This window comes from Dipodomys spectabilis, unplaced genomic scaffold, assembly GCF_019054845.1.
Source record: "Dipodomys spectabilis isolate Male_0828 unplaced genomic scaffold, ASM1905484v1 ptg000309l, whole genome shotgun sequence".
NCBI classification, from domain to species: domain Eukaryota; kingdom Metazoa; phylum Chordata; class Mammalia; order Rodentia; family Heteromyidae; genus Dipodomys; species Dipodomys spectabilis.
In genome coordinates this window covers 2,838,630-2,852,718 of record NW_024870986.1, presented here as the reverse complement: position 1 = coordinate 2,852,718, position 14,089 = coordinate 2,838,630, and positions in this window count along the sequence as shown.

Here is a 14,089-nt window from a genome sequence, read left to right as displayed (position 1 = left end):
GGCTAAGGACATAGGTCCCAAGATCAGTAAAATTCATTCTTTTATACAATTGTCTGTAACTACTTATTGTTCAATAACTGTTAATGAGTAATAATCTTAAAAAGTAAGTAATTGTAATGTTTTGACTACTTCAAATATATACATTAATCATTTGTAAATTCATAAAAATTTAAGAACAAAAAAGAAGCCTATAGTACAATACAGGGTTTTTGGAAGAGGTAAGTATTTGTCTTTCTGTATTGATGAGGTGCTGATTCAATTGGTTTCTTGTTGCCTCTATTTTTAATTATTTTAATAGCCCACATCAAAGATTAGGTAATTTTTCATGTCTTATTGTCTTCCACAAATACCATTCCTCAATCATTTCTCCAAGTTGAATTTCCATTTCTCCTTATAATTATGAACCTGCAGACTAAGTTTCTTTGTTCAATGGCTTGGTCCTTTAACATAGAGTCTGAAAGTTGTGCAATAGCATATCTAACATTGTAAGATATTTCATAGACCAGTGGAGAGGTCATTAAACAATTTCAAAACAACATGAAAACATTTAAAATCACTAAAATGCTTTAATGATGTGGTGATGGTACACACAAAATATATATGGATAGGGTGGATTGATAACATTTTACGCATGATGAGTTTAGAAGGATACATTTAACTTTACTGTAAAATAAACAGCATAATGCAACAGTTAAGCACACTATGCTAAGAAAGGCATTCTCACAGTCACAGTAATCATTTGTTTAATCTGGTACTCATTTTTCAATTTGACTGAAATATTTAGTTAAAGATGATCAATATAAATAGTCAGTATACTGTCAAATCTCTGAGCAACACTCATGTTATTAGGGTAGCACTGACTTCTTCTTAGGGAGACCTGAGAAATTTGAAGAACTTCAATCAGAGAACATAGCCAGTTCATTATTTCAGCAATTTTTTTTTACCAGGTCATGCTGGTAATTGTGCCAGTATATAAGGTGAGGAAAGAATGTGCGAATATACCAGGGAGGAATCCATTGCAAAATCTTAGATGGAAGGTGATGGAGACTTGCCTGAGATGCCCATGGAATAAATAAGGACAAATACTGAAAACTGCAGGAATAAGCGTTCACATGAGTGAAGTGCTCATTATGTTCGTGTATTGTTTGTGCATGGGTATAGTAAATAAATATTCATATGTAATATATATGAATTCAAAATATAAGAATGCATGTGTATGTTCATATGTATGTATGAATGCATAGGCCTGTGTATGTATATATATCCACATATGCATTATATATGCACATATACATATATAAACACACATACATTACACAGACATACATATTTACTTATTTAATCTTCTCACAAATTATACATGAACTACTATTATTCTTTGTGATTTATGGATGAGAACACTACAACATGAATACATTGAATAATTTTCTCAAGAACTCACAGCAGTGCAGGTCTACAAGAGTGACTTAAGCCTCTTGCTGTTGATTCATAATCCTAGCTACTCAGGATGCAGAGATCTGAGGATTGTGATTTAAGCCAGCGTAGGCAGGAAAATCAATGAGAGATTTTTTTCATTTTTTAAATTTAATTTTATTGTCAAGGTGATGTCCAGAGGGGTTACATTTACATATGTAAGGTAATGAGTACATTTCTTGTTGAACTTATTACCCCTTCCCTCATTTTTCTGCCACTTTCTCTTCTCCTCTATTCCCCCATCTCCAACATATTGTCTTATGAGTATCACAGTTGCATTGGTTTACCCTTTGTCCTTTGTCTCACCTTTTTGTTGTTCCCCTTCCCTTGTCTAATTCAGATAAATGTTTATCTCCAATAAATCTCCCAGAAAAATCAAGAAGTAGCACTCCCTCAAGTGGTACCACACTAGCCTTGAACAAAATAGAAGCTCTGGGAGAGCATCCAGGCCCTAAGTTCAAGCCCCAAGTTTGGCAATAAAAACAAACAACAACACACAAGAATGATTTAAAAGCAATTTTATTCCAAAGTTAATTCTCAGAACTAGTCTGCATATGTACTTGCTTCATAGAAGAGACACACAAAAAAGACATATCATTGTTTGGTGTGGATTCTCAAGACAGGCCACAATTCATCACATGCATTTAGTTGACAACAAAATCTATAGTATTATTTAAGTCTGTATGTGAAAGGAAATTCTGTCTAGTTAAGAGTCATAAGGCATAACCTTGATCTGAATTCCTCTAGCAGTGATCTATTCCAACTCTGAAAGAGTATTTCTGATTTAAAAAGAAACAATTGCTGTGCAAATTAAAGCCTATAAATGGTTGTAAATGTCATTGATAATAGACAAATGCACTTTTATATAGACTATAAAAATGATTCATTCCTTTGACCTCTTAATTTTCACTGGTTCCTAGGGAAATGGTTCAAAAATGCAAAATGGATGTCATATCTTTCACCTCCCTCATTTTCTAGTTACCAGATAAAGAATAGAGACTAGTACTCAATATTTTACTCAATATTCCTATAGATGGATTCCTCTATTAGATAAATAACTAGGAAAAATTAGAACAAGAAAGATAGGTTGCATTTAAAACTAATGATTTGATCGCTAATATACACATAGCTTTTTAATACAGCCTAAGCTGCTAGCATTAGACAATACTGACACCACTAGTTGGGAGAAAAAGCCACAGATAAAGTGAACTTCACAGAAGAACAGAATTGCTTATCATAAAATAACTGTAGCAAGAGTGAGGAAGGAAATTCCCAATCTTTAAAGTAAGTTGAGAACAAACAAGGCTTTATTTGTACAAACTGTCATCTTTGCTGTGTACAATGTTATCATAACTTGTTTCCAGAGGCATTGTGATTAAATGGTACCTGAGGGGTGGCCTAGATTTCCTTAGAACCTCTTCCCCTTCCTGTCTCACCTTGCTGCCCCTGGCCAGCGCTTCAGAGCAGTTCATTCTGTGCACTTCCCTACCTGATTACACGGAATTGTATCTTCCCATTTGGATACTTTTCAGACTGCTGAAATGGAGTCACAGATGTATACCAATACTACACGGATTGCTGCAGTGCCCTCTTCATTCCAACTGGTAGCAACTGTTTGCCATTTAATTTAAAATCTAAATTCTGGCCTTTAGGACCCATGTAAGCGTGTCTGCCACAAAGAACTGGTGTTATCAGCTCTTCACAGCCTTCATCATGGTCAGGTGCTATGTGGATGTTCTATTCTTGCAGCCTGTCTCCATATGCTGTCTTACTTGTTGCTATTTTATTTTTTTCTAGTTATTTATCTATCAGAGCAATGCTACTTGGGCTCCAATTAGGAAGGGTTGAATTAAACCAATACCTTGATAACTGCAATCTGTCTCCTATTAACATTTTACTCTCCAAGGGTATTCATTGTGGAATAGGTAAGGAGCCTACAGGGGAAAATAAAGAAGAGATTTGTTTTGTCATTGTTCGTGTGTAAGCTAGGTAAATTCTACCACTCCCCTGAGAGCTACACAGATCTGTATAATGCGATATGGCTTCACATAGCCATATCACAAATACCAAATCTTTGACTGTATTTCTTTCTTCTCATTACTCTATTTCAATTTGTTATATAATGAAGTATGAAAAAAATGTAAGAACACTGTTAAAACACCTTTAAAGAACACCTTTAAAACAATAGGAAAGTTCTGTTTATGAAATGAAAACTAAGGGAAAGCTACAGGACAGTTTATTTATTTTGATTTTGATTTTTTTATTATCTTTTGTTCAGAAGACTTTTATTTCTTGCTTTTACATTGTTTCCAAATTATATGTAGTTACAGTGATGGTAGTCAAATATCTGCTAAAAATATGTGGGAAAATGAGGTTGTTTTGCAAAATTAAGGGGTGTATGTGTGTGTGTGTGTGTGTGTGTGTGTGTGTGTTTCTGTAAATACAGAATCATTTACGTTAAGAAATTGGTCCTCATGATTGGAAAGTCTTGGTAATAGGAAGCCTGCAAGGTACACAGCATTTCAGAGACCCCAGGAAAAGCCATGTTTAATTACTTTATATTCTGTGGCTATTTCAGTTTAATGCAACTAAATTATACATGCACCCACAACAATATAAGAGGAAGTATGAGTTAACTTCTGATTATTAAGGAGATGTCTTTTTCTTATAATTTTCTACAATATTCTGAATTATTAAACGCATCAAAAATTCTGAGATATTTGTAAAATCTTCAATTCACTTAAACCTACTAACTTTACCCAGATCTAAATTAACAAAGGTGAAGTATATTCCTGAATTAATTTATATTCCCACCAATAATGTAAAAGAGCTCTTTTTTCACCCCACATTCTAATCTACAATTGTTACTTTTTTTGATGCTTAAATGACAGCCATTCTGACTGAGATGTGATGGGATCTCAATGTAGCTTTGATTTGCTTATTTTTACTGATGGCTAATGACATTGTACATTTCTTTGTGTATTTACTGGCCATTTGTACTTTTTTCATTTGAAAGTACATTGATTATTTACCCATTTATAATTTTCGGTATTTAATTTTTTGGTTCTTCATATATGCAGGATGTTAAATTGCCCTTCACCCTTTTCAGCCACTTACAAACTATCATCTCTCTTCTTCTTTATTCAATAGCATAGCAATTACATTTTTTCTCCTCAGGTATTATTCTCATTTCATTTTTTGTTGATTCTAATATCCTAATATTTCCAATACTGTCTACCTTCTCAGTTTAGAGTATTAATAAAATGCCAAATAATATGATCTGCTTGGATGTTTATTTTGTTGATCTTTAACAACTTCTCACTGACTTCTATTTTCCCATGGTTTTTTACACACATTACTTGGTTTGTATTGGCTTATACTAAATGAATTACCTTTTTATGGAGGAGAAATGTCTTCATAATTTTTATTAGCAAAAGTGTTTAATTGTGATATTTACAACATAAATATAGTGTACTTCAAATAGTTGGGAGGTTATTACTATTTTTTACCCATAACTGATGTAACCATGAACTTATCACTCTAGCTAGCTCATAGGTTCTTTTAAACTCCCAAGTTAGTAGAGCTGATTCAAAACTTTGGATACAAAATTAACCCTCAAAAATCAATGGATTTCCTGTATGCCAATAATGAGAAGAGCAACTCCTTTTGTAATAGCCCCACAAAAATAAGATACCTACGAGTTAATGTAGAGAATGGAAGGAACTCTATGATGAAAACTTTAGAAACTTTAAAAAGAAAATTAAAGCAAAACTAAGGAAGTGGGAAAACCTTCCATGATCCTGGATTGGAAAAATTAACATCATGAAAATTTCAATACTGCCAAAGACTATCGACAAATTCAATGATATACCTATCAATATTCCAACCTCATTCTTCAAGGAAATTAAAGAAGCAATCCAAAAATTAATATGGAACAATAAAAGAACCCAAATAGCAGAAAAAATTCTTAGAAAAAATAACAGTGCTGGACGAATATCAATACCAAATTTCAAACTCTACTACAAAGCCATAGTAACCAAAACAGATTGGTACTGGCACAGGAACAGACCTCAGGACCAATGGAATAGAACTGAAGACCCAGAAATAAACCCAAAGACCTATAGCCGCCTCATCCTCAAAAAGGGAGCTAACCTTTCTTTGATTTGTTGTGTTTCCAGGTCTCTATTCAGAAAATTTCGGCCTGAGCCAAGGAGACCTAGGGTTTCTCCTATTCCATCCTGTAATGTTTTCAGAGTGTCTGCTTTGAGTTCAAGGTCTTTGATCCATTTGGAGTTGATTCTGGTGCAGGGTGATATATAAGGATCTAGCTTAAGTTTTCTACATGTAGTTAACCAATTTTGCCAGCACCATTTACTGAAGAGGTTGTCTTTCTTCCATTCTATTGTTTTAGCTCCCTTATCGAAGATTAGATGGCTATAGGTCTGTGGGTTCATTTCTGGGTTTTCAATTCTATTCCATTGGTTCTGAGGTCTGTTCTTATGCCAATACCAAGCTGTTTTGATTACTATGGCTTTATAGTAGAGTTTGAAGTTTGGTATTGATATTCCTCCAGCAGTGTTCTTTCCATTCAGGAGCATTTTTGCTATTCGGGGTCTTTTATTGTTCCATATGAATTTTTGGATTGCCTCTTCTATTTCCTTGAAGAATGAGGGTGGAATTTTGATAGGTATTGCGTTGAATTTGTAGATAGCCTTGGGAAGTATTGCCATTTTCACGATGTTAATCTTTCCAATCCAGGAGCATGGGAGGTTTTGCCATTTTTTAAGTTCTGTGTTGATTTCCTTTTTCAAGATTTTAAAGTTTTCATCATAGAGGTCCTTCACTTCTTTAGTTAAGTTAATTCCTAGGTATTTTATTTTTTGTGGGGCTATTACAAATGGAGTTGCTTTCCTAATTTCAGCCACACTTTTCTCATTGTTGGCATACAGAAAAGCCATTGATTTTTGGGGGTTAATTTTATAACCTGCTACTTTGCCGAAGTTTTGAATCAGCTCCAAATGGATCAAAGACATTGAACTCAAAGCAGACACACTGAAAACATTACAGGATGGAATAGGAGAAACCCTGGGTCTCCTTGGCTCAGGCCGAAATTTTCTGAATAGAGACCCGGAAACACAACAAATCAAAGAAAGTTTGGACAAATGGGATTGCATAAAGTTGCAGAACTTCTGCAGGGCAAATGACATAGCTAGCAAGATCAATAGAAAGCCCACGGATTGGGAGAAGATCTTTACTAGCCATACAACGGACAAGGGTCTCATATCTAAAATATACTTGGAACTCAAAAAATTAAACCCCCCAACAACAAATCCTCAAAGAAACAACTGCCCAATAAATAAGTGGGCGAAAGACTTAAAGAGAAACTTCTCTGAAGAAGAAAGAAGGATGGCCAATAGACACATGAAGAAATGTTCAACATCCCTAGCCATAAAAGAAATGCAAATCAAAACAACATTGAGATATCACCTCACTCCAGTGAGAACGGCAAAAATCAAGAACTCTAACAACAACAGATGCTGGAGGGGATGTGGACAGAAAGGAACCTTAATTCATTGTTGGTGGGAATGTAAACTTGTTCAACCACTTTAGAAAGCAGTATGGAGGTTCCTCAAAAGACTCCACATAGAGCTCCCCTATGACCCAGCAATCCCACTTTTGGGCATTTACCCTAATGTTTACAAACAAGACCACACTAAAGCTACCAGCACAACTATGTTTATTGCAGCATTATTTACCATAGCTAAGATATGGAACCAACCCAGATGCCCCTCAGTAGATGAATGGATCAAGAAAATGTGGTATATATACACAATGGAATTCTATGCCTCCATCAGAAAGAATGACATTGCCCCATTTGTTAGGAAATGGAAAAACTTGGAAAAAATTATATTAAGTGAAGTAAGCCAGGCCCAAAGAAACGTAGGTCCCATGGTTTCCCTTATTTGTAATATCTAGTATATGTATGAGTCAAGCGGAAAAGGTCAGATAATGTGATGTAAGGAAAATGAACCCTTAGATGTGTATTTTAATGTTTTTTTCTTTCATGCATGTGTTTCTAACACATTTATAAGATTATCTCTTTGTTGCTTTGTATGTCCCTCCCCCACAGTATAACCCTTGCTTTCACTATATTTGATGTCAGTATAACTTGTGGAGGAGATGGGGAAAAACCAGTTGTTTAAGGATACAGGTGGACCTGTTGCAACAATGAGAAGTACAAGTTGTCATGTCCAAAACGAACTTTACAATGTTGGTGGGGGGGGGGGGGGCTGGGGGGAGGGAGGAAGGAGAAGGATTGGGATTAGGGGGGGAGGGGGGAGGCTGGGAAGGGATGTGAAGGATAAACAAAGGAGGAGGCTGCAATGCTTGGTAAGAAATGTACACATTATCCTGCCCATGTAACTGTAACTCCTCTGTACAGTATGTTCACAGATAAAATTAAATTAAATTAAAAAAAAAAAAAAGAATTCTTGTAACTGTTCTCAAATAAAATAAAATAAAATTTAAAAAAAAAAAAAAAAAAAAAAAGGGAGCTAAAGACATAGAATGGAAGAAAGACAGCCTCTTCAGTAAATGGTGCTGGCAAAATTGGTTTAACACCTGTAGAAAACTAAAGCTATAAATCACCCTCACCAGAATCATCTACAAATGCATCAAAGATCTCAAAGTCAAAGTAGACACCCTGAAAACATTACAGGAAGGAAAAGGAGAAACTCTAGGACTCCTTGGAATGAGCCAAAATTTTCTTAATAATGACCCCAAAACAAAACAAATCAAAAAAAAGTAGAACAAATGGGACTGAACAAAATTGCAGAGCTTCTGCAGGACAAAGGACATAGCTAGCAAGATCAATAGAAAGCCCACAGATTGGTAGAAGATTTTCACTAGCCATACAACAGACAAGAGCTTCATATTTAAAATATACTGAGAACTCAAAAAAAATAAATCTCCCAACAACAAATCCTCAAAGAAACAACTGCCTCCTTAATAAGTGGGCTAAAGACTTAACAGAGAAACTTCTCTGAAGAGGAAATAAAAAGTAGCCAAATGGCCACATGAAGAACTGTTCAACTTCTCTAGCCACAAAAGAAATGCAAATCAAGACAACATTGAGATTCTACCTCACCCCAATTAGAATGGCGATAATCAAGAAATATAATAACAACAGATGCTGGAGTGTATGTGGCAAAAAGGGAATCCTACTACATTGTTGGTGGGTGTCAACTTGTTCAACCACTTTACAAAGCAGTATGGAGGTTACTCAAAAGACTCCACATAGAGCTCCCCTATGACTCAGCAATCCCACTTTTGGGCATTTACCCAAATATTCACAAACAAGGCTATACTAAAGCTAGCAGAATAACTATGTTTATTGCAGCAATATTTACCATAGCTAAGATATGGAACCAAACCAGATGCCCCTCAGTAGATGAATGGATCAAGAAAATGTGGTATAGATATAGATATACACATATATGAATATATATCTATATACATACACATACAATGGAATTCTATTCCTCCATCAAAAAGATTGACATCACCCCATTTGTTAGGAAATGGAAATACTTGGAAAAAATTATCTTAAGTGAAGTAAGCTAGGCCCAAAGAAACATAGGTCCCATGGTTTCCCTTTTTTGCAATAACTAGAATATGTCTAGGACAAGCAGAAAAGGTCAAAAGCTATGTACTTATGATCATATAAGATGATTCTAAGTGTATTGAACCCCAGGATAGGGAAAGAAGAAGTTGTATCTTACTCACTGTTTGTTTTAATGTACTTATAATGTACTATGTGATTTTTTTGTTTCTTTTATGTTCTTCCCCCATGATATAACCTCTATTGTCACTGAATTTAATTGTGGTGTCCTGTATCTTGTATATACATTTTTCTAATTTGGGGAGGGGAAGGGAAATAAAATGCTGAAATGAAATAAGGATACAGGATGATCCATTGTAACAATGAGGTGTACAAGACACTATTTTGAAAATTTAGTTTACAACTTTGTGGGGGGTAGGTGGAGGGAGGGGTTGGGGAGGTGGGGAGGAAAGGGATGGTAGGGGAAAAACAATGTAGAGGGTAACAATGCTTGATTGGAAATGGACTGATTATGTTACTCATGTAACTGTAACCCCTCTGTACAATATCTTTGAATAAAAATATATTTTAAAAAGTGAAGATGTACTCATTTCCTTAATGTGTAACTATAACTCCTCTGTACATCACCTTGACAATAAAATTTAAAAAAATGAAGAGGTAGGTATAAGTTTTCAACTTCACTGACTATTAACAATTTATGGTGATAATCACTGAGTTAAGTATTCTCTTGGTTGAAGTATAACAAAATGTCTGCTTTTATCCAGCCAGAGAATCTTCCTAATCCCTATTTTGAACCTCCTCCTCCTCAGACATCGTATTATTGTCCTTACTTCTCAGACAAGATGATGATGGTGATGATGATGATGATGATGATGATGATGATGAGGAGGAGGAGGAGGAGGAGGAGGAGGAGGAGAATTTTTATTATTATTGTCCATACTGGTGCTATAGCTCACGACCTTACACCCTTGCTTTGCTTTTTCCTCACAACTTTCACTCTCCCACTTGAGCCACACCTGCTCTTCCAGCTTTTTGCTGTTTATTCCGAGATAAGAGTCTTATCCATGGATTTGTCTGCCTGGGCTTGTTCTGAATCAGAGTTCTCTAATCTCAGCCTCCCAATTAACTAGAGTTGTAGGTGTAAACTACTGGTGCCCAGCAGAAAACTCAGCATTCTCACCAAGAAAGTTAGCAACTGCCCTATATCTGGAATACCATATTGATCAAAAAAGTAAGGGTTGAAGGAAGTGCCAGCACATCTGTTTGTAACCATGTTTGCTCCTGGGCACTGGGTATCTTTTCCTAGCATCTGTTCATTAACTCTACCTGCAGTTGTCTGTCCTGCTTCTCAGGATATTAATTAGTCCCTTGCTGTCATCAGCGTGCACATGAGGAGGTTCTTATCTCATTTTCACATTATTTTCAGTATCTCACAAATGTCTTTCAGAGAGCTCTCATACTAAAATAGTTTGCTATTTCTTTTAATAAGTAGTTTTATCTAAACAAATTAATTTATCTTCATATCCCAAATTTATAGCACCCTATAGAATGATGACTGCAATTTTGCCTAGTGTCCATACCCCCAATTCTGACCTATCTCTGCAAGATTTCACATGCAAACTACCAGCAAATACCACTGACAGTTGTTCACCAGTCTCACTCCTACCTACCAACTTCCATCCAAAAATTCATTTCAATCAGATAATTGTGTTAATCTACCTTCAAAAATTCTCTCAAAGAAATATGTCTTTAAAATCTGCACTAGACACTGGGTCTTAAACTTGGGACTTGGTTCTTGTCCTTGAGTTTCATCTACTACTTGAGTCACAGACCCACGCCTGACTTTTACCTAGTTAACTCAAGTATCTTGTGGATTTGTATTTTTAATTTTTTGCAGAGCTAATTTTTAACCTCAGTCCTCAGACATGACTCAGCCTCTTGAGTGGCTATGTTTACATCAGATATGAGCCACCATGTATAATTCTGCTTTAGATTTTGACATTCTTCTCTTTAAGACATTCTAATGGTTTCTCTTTCACGTAAACTACAATGAAAACTCTATGGAAAGCTACCTAATGCTTCTTTATCACTTCACAGTTGTTGTGTTTTTTTCCCTCTAATTGGATTGCTCTTCTTTCCAATAGAACCTTAACTCACTTTATTTACTAACACATGTAAATTAGTACCCTATTCTCCACATAAAATCTTACTCTGATTATTCTTACTCATCCCACATTATCACTGCATGAACTCATAAATGTGAATGAATGTGTGTGAGTACTGATCACCTGTTGTTCTTTATCTGAAAATAATAGTTTGATTTTCCTATTATGAAACTAGCTCTGGTTCATACTAAGGTTTCAGTATGTATCTCATTGTATAAATCAAAGCACTCATTCATGAACCTATTGAAAAACATCCTAATGTTACATTATAATTTAGCAGAAAAGTTAATGGGAATTGGTCAATTATAACTTATGTTAGAGAGAGGAAGGTTGAAGATACTACTTAAAAAAGTAGTTAATCCCAGTATACTGCAAGATCATTTCAGTTGTGTTATTTACTACAGCCTGTGTTAGAGATTTCATGCTGATTTGTCTACATTAGTGGAGAATAAAGAGAAAGGTGAGAAGTAACTAAGTTTGAAGGTGTAAAACAGATCCAGTTCACACAAAGATGTGTAAATTGGACCATGTTCTATGTCAATGGCTTTAAGCCATCTGAGGCCATCTAATTCTCACTTGTGCAGGAAGCAATTCACAAAGCCAAATTCTTTGACTAATTAGATGGAATGGAATTAGTTTTGTAATATGTTTAATGCTTCTATAAGTATTTCCCCAGTGAACTCTCGGGAATTTGCTTTCTAATATTGTTATGAAAAACTACCAAGCTACCAATTTTTCTGATGAGAGTAACTAAGCTTTCTATTTTCATAATTAACAACCCTAACATTCTAAGCAATGTGCTTTCATGATTGTGGATAATTGCATCCATATGTTGATTTTTAATGAATTTGACGGCATGTATGCAGAAATTAATTGGCAAGAAAACACATAAATATATTAGTTGAATTCAATTCAACTCTATTAACTAAATGAGTTTTCTGTGCAAATATATATAAAACATAGTGATGATTGCTATTTTACCTACAGATAGGTTCATTCACCTTCATATTTCAAAGTAATATAGCCAAGGATATATTTAATTAATGGTTATTAATTGTAGTCTACATAGCATGTAACAACAAGAGCAATAATTAAATTAATTAGTCCATTTAGAAATGTAATGTTATACTATTCACATAGTGTGTAATGAGGAGAAGGAAATATATAGGACCATTTTATAGAAATGTGAAGTTGTTCATTTCAACAAATATGCTATAGAGAGGAGAGAACTGGAGGTCACCTGATGATCTACCTAGGGAGATAATGCTTTTGTTGTTCTTGTTTTGTTTTGTTTTTCCTCTGGGACAATGGTTTTGATTTAGGAACACCCATTCTTTTTTTTTTGTGGAAATACCATACTGAGGGCTTACAATTACTTGGGCAAGGTCATGAGTGCACTTCTTATCAAGCATTGTTGCCTCTTCCTTTGTTGCCCGTTACTATCCCTTCCCATCTCACACCCCACCCCAAAGTTGTAAAGATCATTTTCGACATAACATCCTGTACATCTCATTGTTGCCATGGGTCCAACTGTATCTTTATTTAAACAATTTGATCATACTCTACCATCTTGAGCCACAGGTCCACTTGTATTTTTCCAGTGTTTAATTGAAAACAATAATCTCTCAGACTGTCCTGCCGAGACTGGCTTTAAACTTTGATCCTCAGATCTCAGCCTTTTGAATAGCAAGGATTATAAACACAATCCATCAGCAATCTGCCAGGATAAAACTTATACAAATTGGCTAATTGGAATGATGGATGCCCTAACAATATAAAAGCACATATCAATATTTAAAACTGTTTTTCATTTTAGCACTTGCATGAATAAGTTATTATGCAATGATGTGTGTATGAAAAATTGTTTGTAGTTCCGGGAAGATGGCGAAGGAAAAGCTGGAATCTGAACAAGCTCTCGCATAGAAAGCAGTTTTAGAGTTCCAGTGAACAGTCCTAAGCCAGAGAATCACACCAAGTGTGCAATCACAGGACAGAGAGTTAGGCAAGAAAGGGGAAGTCAAGGCAAGGAGACACATCTGAGCGCTTGCCAGCAGCCACCGCAGCGGTGGCAGCGGTCACAGCGGCGACCGCAGGGCACCACACCTGAGCCACAGAGAGTCCGGGACCAAGGAGCCAGACGCAGTAGGTGAGCGGATTCTACTCAACACCAGCAAGAACCGACAAGGAGCGGACATCTTCATCCTCCAGTTTGCAGACCAGAGACGACCCAGGAACCAAGACTCGGCGTGAGTAGAAGCCCGACGTCCTCACTCCTTCTCAGGGAGCAGAGGACGGAAGGCCACTCCTCCCCCCCCCCAGTACCGGAGATCTCCATCTTGGATATCAACAAAGCTCAGAGGAGCTGCTAGCTCCAACTCAGGCCTTGGAATAAAATGAGTCATTTAGCAGGTCACAAGTACTTAACGGTGGCATGACCTGCCAGACTCAGCTCCATCCAGGGAAAAGTCACCCAGCTCCTTCGCCAGGCATAGGAGTGGCTTTCCTCACTGGGTAATCAGAGCCAGAGGCTGCCCCTCCCTCTAGCAGCCTCGACAATTAATTGAAAAACAGAAACTCTGAGAATGGGCCCAGGTTGGGCTCTGTGAGTTTTTCACAACTCTACCCAGAACTTAGCCTCATCACTGCATCCCCCTCTTTTGCGATTCTCAAAGCAGATCACCCTCCCACTAAACTAACCTGGGAGGGGGAATCTCAAAATCTTGGGTAAAGCAGAGCATTTTTCTGCCTGTTCGAACAAACTGACTTAAGAAACCAATCAAGCCACAGAACCTCAACCAGACCAGAGACTCCAACAAGAGGCTGGTTACAG